The 12941-nt window shown below is 40.9% G+C and overlaps 1 protein-coding gene across 4 annotated transcripts in view; it reads right to left on the bottom strand.

The window, feature by feature from the left end:
* si:ch211-234h8.7 (uncharacterized protein LOC561627 homolog) overlaps positions 1–11709 on the bottom strand; it is a 33730-nt gene extending 22021 nt beyond the window's left edge. For 2 of the 4 annotated variants that reach the window (XM_034190249.1, XM_034190253.1), the window contains exons 1-2: positions 11604–11709; positions 11415–11499 (exon numbers count right to left, since the gene is read on the bottom strand). The gene's annotated coding sequence lies outside the window, so the exon portion shown is untranslated. The remainder of the gene's footprint in view (positions 1–11414; positions 11500–11603) is intronic. The other 2 variants (XM_034190251.1, XM_034190252.1) reach the window with 2 other exon arrangements.
* Positions 11710–12941: the final 1232 nt, after the last annotated feature.

Genomic DNA, 12941 nt, shown 5'->3' with positions numbered 1-12941 from the left:
CCGTCAGTACTCTAGCTGCAGCATTTTGAATTAACTGAAGGCTTTTTAGGGAACTTTTAGGACAACCTGATAATAATGAATTACAATAGTCCAGCCTAGAGGAAATAAATGCATGAATTAGTTTTTCAGCATCACTCTGAGACAAGACCTTTCTGATTTTAGAGATATTGCGTAAATGCAAAAAAGCAGTCCTACATATTTGTTTAATATGCGCTTTGAATGACATATCCTGATCAAAAATGACTCCAAGATTTCTCACAGTATTACTAGAGGTCAGGGTAATGCCATCCAGAGTAAGGATCTGGTTAGACACCATGTTTCTAAGATTTGTGGGGCCAAGTACAATAACTTCAGTTTTATCTGAGTTTAAAAGCAGGAAATTAGAGGTCATCCATGTCTTTATGTCTGTAAGACAATCCTGCAGTTTAGCTAATTGGTGTGTGTCCTCTGGCTTCATGGATAGATAAAGCTGGGTATCATCTGCGTAACAATGAAAATTTAAGCAATACCGTCTAATAATACTGCCTAAGGGAAGCATGTATAAAGTAAATAAAATTGGTCCTAGCACAGAACCTTGTGGAACTCCATAATTAAGGGTTGCGGGGGGTGGAGCCTATCCCAGCAGGTATAGGGCATGAGGCGGGGTACACCCTGGACAGGACGCCAGTCTGTCACAGGACCACATATAGACCAACAAACATTCACACCTGCACACACACTTTAAAGATTCCAGTCCACCTAACCTGCATGTCTTTGGATGTGGGAGGAAGCCGGAGCACCTAGAGAGAACCCACACAAACAAACACGAGGAGAATACGCAAACTCCACAAAGAGAAGCCACAGGCGGGAATCGAACCCCTCCTTGTGAGGCAACAGTGCTAACCACTAATCCACTGTGCTGCCGCAGGGAAAAATCAGTAGGTTAAAAAAGTAAATGATGGTTATCCAGCTGCAGCTGCACTCACTACAAACCACACCTCTTCACAAACAGAAGAAAAGAAGACAACTTGGCATATTGGGTGCACAAATTAATAAAAATGTGTTATTTTTTAAATTAACAAAGGAATGAATTAAGGAAAACATTCTGTATTACACAGTTTGTTCATGAATCAGTTAATTACATTTTGCTTGTTGGTGCTGGTGTTTTGTTTTTTTGTTGGGGGGGGGGGGGGGTAAACTGTTGAATAATTAGCTCTCATCCTAGAGGCAAGACGTGAGAACATGTTAAAACAGGTAATCTGCCCCAAACATGCACTGTTCATGAAGAAAGTAAAACAAACATGGTCTCCAAACCCTGCTAAAAATAAATAAGTTAAATAAAAACATGAAAAATCAGGCCAACAACTAAGATTAATATATTGTAATTGCATATATAATATTTCCATCCATTTATATTAGAATTTTACTATAACAATATATTTAATGTGAGGTTAATATGTCAATCAATCAATCAACTTTTTTTTTATATAGCGCCAGATCACAACAGACAGTTGCCCCAAGGCGCTCTATATTGTAAGGCAAGGCCATACAATAATTATGAAAAACCCCAACGGTCAAAACGACCCCCTGTGAGCAAGCACTTGGCTACAGTGGGAAGGAAAAACTCCCCTTTAACAGGAAGAAACCTCCAGCAGAACCAGGCTCAGGGAGGGGCAGTCTTCTGCTGAGACTGGTTGGGGCTGAGGGAGAGAACCAGGAAAAAGACATGCTGTGGAGGGGGGCAGAGATCGATCACTAATGATTAAATGCAGAGTGATGCATACAAAGCAAAAAGAGAAAGAAACAGTGCATCATGGGAACCCCCCCACAGTCTACGTCTAAAGCAGCATAACCAAGGGATGGTCCAGGGTCACCTGATCCAGCCCTAACTATAAGCCTTAGCAAAAAGGAAAGTTTTAAGCCTAATCCTAAAAGTAGAGAGGGTATCTGTCTCCCTGATCTGAATTGGGAGCTGGTTCCACAGGAGAGAAGCCTGAAAGCTGAAGGCTCTGCCTCCCATTCTACTCTTGCAAACCCTAGGAACTACGAGTAAGCCTGCAGTCTGAGAGCGAAGCGCTCTAATGGGGTAATATGGTACTACGAGGTCCCTAAGATAAGATGGGACCTGATTATTCAAAACCTTATAAGTAAGAAGAAGAATTTTAAATTCTATTCTAGAATTAACAGGAAGCCAATGAAGAGAGGCCAACACGGGTGAGATATGCTCTCTCCTGCTAGTCCCCGTCAGTACTCTAGCTGCAGCATTTTGAATTAACTGAAGGCTTTTTAGGGAACTTTTAGGACAACCTGATAATAATGAATTACAATAGTCCAGCCTAGAGGAAATAAATGCATGAATTAGTTTTTCAGCATCACTCTGAGACAAGACCTTTCTGATTTTAGAGATATTGCGTAAATGCAAAAAGGCAGTCCTACATATTTGTTTAATATGCGCCTTGAATGACATATCCTGATCAAAAATGACTCCAAGATTTCTCTCAGTATTACTAGAGGTCAGGGTAATGCCATCCAGAGTAAGGATCTGGTTAGACACCATGTTTCTAAGATTTGTGGGACCAAGTACAATAACTTCAGTTTTATCTGAGTTTAAAAGCAGGAAATTAGAGGTCATCCATGTCTTTATGTCTGTAAGACAATCCTGCAGTTTAGCTAATTGGTGTGTGTCCTCTGGCTTCATGGATAGATAAAGCTGGGTATCATCTGCGTAACAATGAAAACTTAAGCAATACCGTCTAATAATACTGCCTAAGGGAAGCATGTATAAAGTGAATAAAATTGGTCCTAGCACAGAACCTTGTGGAACTCCATAATTAACTTTAGTCTGTGAAGAAGATTCCCCATTTACATGAACAAACTGTAATCTATTAGACAAATATGATTCAAACCACCGCAGCGCAGTGCCTTTAATACCTAATACTAATACTACTACTAATACTAATACTTAATACCTTAATGCCCTTAATGTCAAGCATAAAGAAAAAAAAAAGATTTAGGTAACAGTAGAAATAAACTCAACTGCTTAGCGTGCTTACTTTGAAATCAGAAGGTTCCCGGTTCAAGACCACCCCTGCTTTTTCTCCATGTAAGGTGGAGTTGTGTCAGGAAGGGTCCCCGGAATGAAACTTGTGCCAAATCAAAATGGAGATCCATACTGGATCTATGTGGTGATCCCATAATTTATAAGTGTTGAGGTTTTTTTTCAGATTGTGGGTGACGATGTGACCACAGTGAACGCCTTAAAGCAGCGATTCACAATAGATTTAATCACACGTCTTGAAAACATTGTTTAGAAGTCACTAGCATCACATAGTGTGATGCTAACGCGAGGATGACCAAATGGCTCCTTTGTCATTACTGTATTACAAAAATATTTGTACTAATATGGCTTGTTGTGGAACTTACAGATCAACTAATGTCGTGGGGACTTAGGACAAAGTCCCACACTGCCTGCAGCTTCTGACTGTGTTCTGCAGTCATCGCTGCAAGATGGGCTTCTGGGAAGGCTGCCAGTCTACTTTCGAGGTTTCCCGGATGTAAACAAGAAGACATCCAACATGGTGCGAAGCCACATGCATGCATCAGTGAGAGAGTTGATTTAGTTGAAATTTTTGCCATTCGTGTGACTTAAAACATTGTCAAATTATTACATCAGCAAGTCATGCGTTGTTTTGCAGTGCAGTTATTCATTTCTGTGGGACTACTTTAGGTGTAGTGATCGCTTCTTGGTGATGAGGCCAGAGTGTGGATGCACACAGAATATTAAAAATCTTAATAGTGGTTCGGCCCAACCAAGAGAGGCCACCGCAGCTTCTGAGCAGTGGCGAGTACGAGAGTCTACGTGTTTTAGCTGTGCTCAGTTATTAAAAATATCCTCTTAAAGGTGTTCAGAAAAGTCAGACTCAAGTCTCCAAGCAACAGTTTTTATTTTGCTGGCAAAAGGAGGCAACACCAGGGCCACTTCAAATACACAAAGGATGACAATCATTTTTATACATTTCAGGGGTCAGTGTCTCCATTCAAAGTGGCGGCCTGTCCAAACTGAGCAAATCTTACACCAGTAATAATGACTGTCACAGTAACATCATTTTTTTCCAGCAATATGTAGGTGCAATGAGCTCAATTTTTGGAAAATCCCCAAACCTGCGAGTTCACCTCTGGGTCATCAGGCCCTGAGTCATGAAAATTTACCCCTCCTGTAAAACCCAAATTATCATCATCTTGCCCATTACATTTGGTTTTTAATCCAATATTTATTTTTGTCAAAAATGAAGTGCTTTACTCAAATTAAACCCTTAAATCTAAATTCTGGCCTTACAGTTGTTTTTTTTGAAGAAAACACACATTTTGCACATAACATGTCATTCTAAACATCTCTTAACTATTTTCTGTAATACACAACAAAACCATCTTCTGGCATCGGCATATCATCATGATAAGTTTGTTATCAGCACATCACCTGTCTTTAGCAGAAATTACACTATGTTAAGAAGAGTGTGCTGCAGTTTTTCCATCATGTTTGGTGTAAGTTTATGTGGACACACATACAGAGGTACAGAGCCACACATATAAGGTGCTTTGTATTTCATATTTTGACAATATAATATATAAAAGTTTTATTGCACCTTAGGTGACAACATAATGGACTAAAATGTAGTGTATCAACATCACTGTAGCTCAAAACCACACTTCCTGGATAGCCACAGTAAATAGGGCGACCTTAATATCTGCCTTTTTAGTGTTTCTACCAAGTGAGCTTTGATGGCGTATTTTGGCACAGTGCTGAAGTCAGATTTCTTGTAGTATCTTGATTTGCTTGAGGATGGCTCCAAAACAAAACACATTCCCATAGGAGTCCATGTTAAAATGTCCAACTTTAGAGCCTGATTAAACATGTTTACAGCCTGGTACAAAATACAGTTTTGCTCTCTATATGAGGGCGGGGATTTTATTTTTCTAACTTCGTTGTTTCAGACGTTTTAAGCCATAAAGTTCTGTATTGTGGATGTGGTTGCACTGAGTAACAGCTGCTGAGTCCAGTGACTCCTCCTCTCATACCCTCCGACCACAGCTCGGACTTGGAGTCCGCTGGCTGCTCACTGTTGTGTTGTTGCTGTGTGGGTGAAATGTCCTTACAGATCATCTAAGACATCCCTGTTGCAATATTCACACTGAGTGAAAGTCGTCTTATTTAATGCTGTATGCTGACAGTGTTATCACTTTTAGCAGCTGTAGGTAGGTCCAATTAATAGGGGTGCTGGGAAGAAAAAAAAAAAAAAAAAAAAAATCGATTCACGTCCGAATCGCGATTCTTATTTATGACAATTCTGAATAGATCCAAAATGTCCAAGAATTGATTTTTAAAAAGCTTTTTTTTTTAAACATTTCTTACATTTTCATTCTTGTACTTACTCGCTGCTTGTACTGTTTGTCAGGCAACGGCTTCCGTACTACAGCGTCCCCGCGAGGGGAGGGTCCGGCGTGCTTCAAACATTCGTGAGCTGTAGCTTAGCATGGCGGACGAAGAGCTAATTCAGCCAGCACCGTCTTTGCTGAAGGCAAATGTTTGAGCGCATTTTGGATTTTAGTATTTGCTGCGTAAGAAGGAGCTTGACATGACTTATGCAGTGTGCAAAATCTGCAAAATGAAAGTCAAGTACTTCGGAAACACTTCAACTCCGCAAGCCCACATGCTACACTATGACCCGGAGCTAAAAGGAGCGGAGCAGCGGTATCTGCCGACGACTGACCAGGGCTTCGCTAAACTGCCAGCCAACTCTGAACGAGCAAAGCAGATGAGTAAATTTACATCTAGAATCACTTGATTAACCTTGTAAAGATGCATTTTCTTAAACATTAACATTTTTTAAGTAATATAACTATTTCTCAGAGCTGTTTGAATCGAAAATCGATTCTGAATCGAATCATCACCCCAAGAATCGGAATTGAATTGAATCGTGAGTTGTTGTACGATCCACATCCCTACCAATTAATGTACAATTACAGAGGAAATACGCAGCTCATAACTTTTACTGTCCACACCAAACTAAACCATTATGAGAACCACCGTGCAGTCCCCAAAAATATGATTTAATAAACACCCAAACCTAGATTATTCTGTTAACTGGTGCTTTGGACTTGGAGAGAGGGGCGTGTTCAGGCTTCTATCATCACACACCGAGTCACCCATGCTCCACCCGTATCTACAGAAAACCAATGAGCGGTGTCACGCAGTCTTTGTCCAGTTCTCACACACAGTCTGTTTGCTACTACTGTTCCTCTATCTTGAAATGATTGTCATTCTTATAATATCATGTGCGTGCACTTTATGCATCATCCCTCCAATACCTTTTATTATGAATATTTTTTTTAATGTGTTAGGACGCTTGGTGTCCTTCATTACATGATCAATTTAAAATCCTTTAAAAATTTAGCTCAAATTTAAAAGCTCTCCATTCACTCCAGCACTGAAATTCAGAGCAGTGAAAATCCAGTGTTTTATCATTTTGATTATTATTTTATAATCAAATATCACACAGTCAAGGTGTCCAACTCCACCTTTGTGTCATGACTTCACACAGAATGCATTTACACACCAGAGTAACCAAAGCATCGCGTGTGGTTTATTTAAAGCTGACTGGGTTCCATAATGGTCCAGTACAGAATCCCATTAGGCATCTGGGATGCATTTCCATTAGTGCTGTGGAGTCAGATGTAGCTTTCACTGAGACCATAAACGAGTATCCCAGTGTCCCCTCCAGCGAAAAACATCCAACAGGCTTCTGTTTGTCTTTTACAGGCATATAAAACAGGATCTATAGTGTCCACCAGAGACAAATACAAACAATGGGGTTCAGAGTCAATTTACGGTAACTATGTTAACATTTGCAACAAGAGTTGCAGTAGCAAACTGCTAAGTAGAAATGCAGTCTGGTCTTGGGCCAAACCTGTAAACACTTCAGTGTCTCCAGGTAACGCAATAATTTCAAGTCCCACACTGACAGGAATGTGACGTGACCAGCCTAAACAAAAAAAACACAACTGTTCCATCGGGGCCTTTGTGCTTCACTGGCAGTCTGTGCAGAACATTACTGGATCAGCAGCCAGTTGATTTTTTACAGCGGCTGAGCGGATGCTTGTCATGTGATTGGTGCTTTGTATGTCATGTGACAGATTATTCTTCCTATTTGTGTTGCATTGCGTGTAGCATGTAATTTGGTTCCATACATTTTGTTCCATTGCACGCTGCGAACCCTGCCCACACGTGGAGGTGGCATTTGTTTTGCTGACGGACGACGATTTGAAGGAGCTAACTGATGGTGCTAATTCGTCTAACACACACACACACACACAAAAAAAAAACCCAAATCCACTCCGCTGTAAGCTGTCTGGAGGCATGAAGAGCTGCACAAATTTCTGACGTGATTTTTCACTGGACTGAGGAACTACACAAAGTCTTTTTTTTGGAAGTACACGAAGTCAGAGAACAGTATCACGGACTACATCATTGCAAGTTTGGACTCCTATTTAAAGTTCATATTGGACTGTTAAGCATCAGTGGAACACCAAAATGTAAGTCCATTTTCTATTTATAAATTAATAAAATATCAAATGACAAGGATCTATTTTAGCAGTTATATAAAAACTAATGAATGTTTTTTCATTCTTTCAATGATACAAATATTTCATGAGGTGAAAGATGGAATGTTCCATTCAACAAGATTTGTTCAATGGTACAAATATTTCATGAGATGAAAGATGGATCTTTCATGTCATGAAATATTTGTACCGCTGAACTCATAAGCATTCATTATTTGTATAATATCTATTGTATGTCTCTACACACACGCGTCTGTGCCCGTGTTTGAGGATAGCAATGATGTGATACTCGCATTTGTTGGTAACAGAATGGATTGCAGTTATTGATGGGAAGTAAACATGCCCAAACATTGCTGCATTCCTGACTGTATTTCAGACAAAGACAACCTGGGCTTGAAGTTTTATTTGTGACCAGTAAGTGAAAATCAGGGAAGGAAGTGGCTGAAAACTGCAGCAAAGTCTGATCTGCAAAACTGAACTACACTTATGTCTGAGGAAGATGTTTTGTCAGAGGTATGTATTCAGTGACATAAGCAGGTGGCACATTGGTGCAGTGGTTAGCACTGTTGGACTTCCAGCAAGAAGGTCTGTGACTCAGTCTTCTTGTACATCAGGACGTGTGGAAGAAGGGCATCAAAAACCACATGCAAACCTGGATCTTCTGCGGTTACCCAGTGCAAACAAGCTAAGCCCAAAGGAATTAGTTTATTCAGTGTCATAAGTAATGGCAAATAACTCGACTTTGTATTTGTGTGTTTGTATCAGTGGTGTCAATACACCATAATAATAGGTTTTAAAAAATATTCTGGGGGTGAGGGCTCAGAATTCCCAAAATTAAAGTTAGAAATTTATGAGAAGGAGTGTCAGGAAGAGAGTTGTGCTTGCTAGTTAGCTAACAACGAGCAGCACTGATAGCGGTCCGGCGGCTAACAGCTACAACTTGCTGCGATGATAAATGGCAGCGGGGCAAGAAAGTTAACTGTGCAGCAGAAAATGCCACCAAAAGAAGCTAAAATAAAGGCTAAACTGGATGAGGAGTACGTGTTGCTCTCTCAGGTGACCGAAATGCTGCAAGTAGCAAAGGGACATGTTCATGGCTCTACTAAAACAATTAACAGGAAAACTTTAAAGGATTTGTCCAAATGATCATGGAGTCCACTAAAGCCAGACTGGGTGCAGTATCAAGGGACTTACAGGAAATCAAAACGAGGCTGCAGTTTACACAAAACGATGTGGATGATTTGAAAGCTGACATGGCTAATCGAGCAGAGCGCTGCAATTCAATGCAGGTGGACATTTAGAAAGTCTGCTGACCATCACAGACAAAACGGAACATTTGGAAGGTCAATCCAAATGGAATAAGAAGAGTCACCGGGAGAAACTTGGGCCGAGTCTGACGAGAAAATCAAGAAGGTTCTGGCGAAGATATGTGAACTTCCCACTAGTCCTAGTATTAATGAGAACATGTTGAAGTTGTTTTTACATTTATGATAGGTTATATGGTTATGTGCTGTGTTGTTATATGGTTAACTAATGTTACAAATGTGTGACAAAAAAAAACATTTAATTATGCTGAACTACCATTATTTGTTGATTTTCAAGTCAATAGATTTATAGACAACAGTATACGAGGGCTGTCAATAAAGTAACGGTCCTTTTTATTTTTTTCAAAAACTATATGGATTTCATTCATATGTTTTTACGTCAGACATGCATGAACCCTCGTGCGCATGCGTGAGTTTTTCCACGCCTGTCGGTGACGTCATTCGCCTGTGAGCACTCCTTGTGGGAGGAGTCGTCCAGCCCCTCGTCAGAATTCCTTTGTCTGAGAAGTTGCTGAGAGACTGGCGCTTTGTTTGATCAAAATTTTTTCTAAACCTGTGAGACACATCGAAGTGGACATGGTTCGAAAAATTAAGCTGGTTTTCAGTGAAAATTTTAACGGCTGATGAGAGATTTTGAGGTGACACTGTCGCTTTAAGGACTTCCCACGGTGCGAGACGTCGCGCTGCGCTCTCAGGCGGCGTCATCAGCCTGTTTCAAGCTGAAAACCTCCACATTTCAGGCTCTATTGATCTAGGACGTCGTGAGAGAACAGAGAAGTTTCAGAAGAAGTCGGTTTCAGCATTTTATCCGGATATTCCACTGTTAAAGGAGATTTTTTTAATGAAAGACGTGCGGCGGCACAGGAAAAACACCTCTGTGTTGATAACCATTTGTAAAATCCAGGCGGCTTTTGATGGCTTTCAGTGGAGTGAGTATATGAGAAATTGTTTAACAGCTGGACATGTTCCAACTTGTCCTTAAGGCTTCCAACAGAGGTGTTTTTCCTGTGGCGGAGCGTTGCAGCGGCTGCAAGCCGACGCTGCAATCCGTCCACACATCTTTCATTAAAAAAAAATCTCCTTTAACAGTGGAATATCCGGATAAAATGCTGAAACCGACTTCTTCTGAAACTTCTCTGTTCTCTCACGACGTCCTGGATCAATAGAGCCTGAAATGTGGAGGTTTTCAGCTTGAAACAGGCTGACGACGGCACCTGAGAGCGCTGCGCGACGTCTCGCACCGTGGGAAGTCCTTAAAGCGACAGTATCACCTCAAAATCTCTCATCAGCCGTTAAAATTTTCACCGAAAACCAGCTTAATTTTTCGAACCGTGTCCACTTCGATATGTCTCACAGGTTTAGAAAAAATTTTGATCAAACAAAGCGCCAGTCTCTCAGCAACGTCTCAGACAAAGGAATTCCGATGAGGGGCTGGACGACTCCTCCCACAAGTAGTGCTCACAGGCGAATGACGTCACCGACAGGCGTGGAAAAACTCACGCATGCGCACGAGGGTTCAAGCATGTCTGACATAAAAACATATGAATGAAATCCATATAGTTTTTGAAAAAATAAAAAGGACCTATACTTTATTGACAGACCTCGTAAGTCTCTGTGTGAACCTTCATTTCCTATGGTCCCTGAACTCACCATCCTACTCCCATCCTCAGTTTCCTTGGCAACCCTGGAAGAATTCAATGGACTCACCTGCTTCAATATTAAACAGTTTTGTGAAACTATTCTTAGCAAACCAGATTTTTAAAAAAGATTTTTTTTCTTCTTTAACAATGTGTCATTAAAGTTCATTTGAAATATCCAAACATTCCTAGTGCAACAACAATATAACTGCGATTTTATTTATTTATTTATTTTAAACTTCTTTGTTTTGAAGTAGCCTGTTCTGGCTCTATGTCAAACTGGAGAACTAACTGCTTTTTCTCGCCATATTTGTTGTAAATGTTTATTTGCATAAAATAATAATAATAATAATAATAATAATAATAATAATAATAATAATTTCAGCGCTGGATGGAATTTGTGATCACGTGCCTTCAATTGGCCATGACGTCACACGCTGTCTGTGATGAAATTTTCCGGGCTTCTTGGTCAAGGTTACTTTAAGTTATATTTGTCCATCCTGTGTGAAAACGTAACTGAACAAAGCACTGTCGAAAATGTGCTCACGTGTCTTCAGCCGGAAAAATAGCCAGTCTTTAAACCATTTACATCCGTTAAACACGTTTAAGACACTTCAAGACAGTCATTGAGAAATAATTTACAGCCAGATCTTACTGTATGAAATTACTCCAATGCATAACTGGTTAACTGTTATTATTAATGATGCTCACAATAAATACATCATTTAAAAATACCACTTGATGGACTGCTATTCTATGACGTCTAGGCATGCACTCATTCATCCCCCATACGAACACATTAGGATTTAGAAATAAAAGTTCAAGTCTTAACAGCTATGTTTGATTCTTAACTCACGTAAGCTGCAGGTTGTTTGTCATTAATTGCGTCACGACACACGTCAATCCGTCATCTGTTGGAAAACAGCGAAGCGACGTCGCGCCTGTTAAAAAACGCGGCTAATGCCTTTTAACATCCACAGATCTATAAGACAGAGAAAAAAAAACCGCTCCTCTGCCGAAGCAGGCAAACTATTAAATGGCTCACCTGCTGATGTGCGAAGTCCCGCCTCCAGCCTGCATCAGCACCGAGCGCGTTCCTGACGGCACGTACGTCTGCCTGCACCCCGGCAGCACCGGCAGCCTGCTGGGTCAAAATGCCCCTCTAGCTTCGGTCAGGTGATGGAGTTCACCGTCAGCTATTACTTCGAGGCACTCTCAAAAAGTGGACGCTCTCGTTTTGGCCGAACAACAAACCAGTTTCTGGGTATTCTGTTTTAGTATGCGCCCGCGGCCGACGTGCTTGATGAATTCCTGCGCAAAAAGTAGTTCCCAGACCTGCGATGCAAGTGCGTTTTCATGGGTAACAAAAACATCAGGAGTATATTTGGCACAAGAACTTGTGTGACTCGTGTGCTTTTACGCCTAAATGACCGAAGGTCAATACACTCATCCAGCAGCATCTTCTGATGTCGGCAAATTCATCGCTGGGTCAGGCGAAAGTAGTCCGGCGAGCTATCCCACAATGCCAAAATAGCTTAGATGTTGATCCAAGGAGAGTGCCGCGCTGAGCAGGGTGACCTCGGGTCACACAAATAAAATCAATCAATCAATCAATCAGTCTGTTCATACATCATCTGAAAACTGTCGCACAGAAGCTGTGCCAGATTTTTCACAAGAGGCACAAACAAAATGGAATACGATATTTGTTTGTCCATGGAAGCACAGTTAAATTAGAATGGGCCCTCAAGTGTGTGCAACACCCACACACTGTAAACCCGAACAAGTTGGCAGAACTCAAAAATACTGAGGCAATCAGTTGCCACAAAATTTTTGAGTCCATAAACTGAAAAGTCAATTGTTCACAGAACTTAAAAGTTTTGATTAAATGCTACTTGTACTTCAGAATTATAATTAAATTAAAGACTCACTAAGTAAAAGTCTTTTTGGCTGCTTCGTTGTTTTTCACTTGGGGTTGCCAGCAGATGTGAGGTGGATCTGTTATGTTGAGCTGGAACAAGTTTTACAGTGGAGACCCCAGGGAAGACTCAGGACTAGGTGGAAAGATTATAAATCCACACTGGCCTGGGAACGCCCCGGGATCCCCCAGTCACAGGTGGTTAATGTAGCCCAGGAAAGGGAAGTCTGGGGTCCCCTGCTAGAGCTGTTGCCCCTGCGATCCAATCACGGATAAGCGGTTGAAGATGAGTGAGTGATGAGCCCTTCCTGACACAACTCCACATTACATGGAGGAATGTGGCAGGGGTGAGGTTTGAACCAGGAACCTACTGCACTGAAACCAAGCACACTAACCACTTGGGTACCACCCCTGTTAAACGGTTCATTAATTACCTCAGATATTTTCATATATAATGACTTAATTATT

The sequence above is a fragment of the Thalassophryne amazonica genome, chromosome 16, assembly GCF_902500255.1.
Source record: "Thalassophryne amazonica chromosome 16, fThaAma1.1, whole genome shotgun sequence".
Lineage (NCBI taxonomy): Eukaryota > Metazoa > Chordata > Actinopteri > Batrachoidiformes > Batrachoididae > Thalassophryne > Thalassophryne amazonica.
This window is presented reverse-complemented; position numbering and strand designations above follow the sequence as displayed.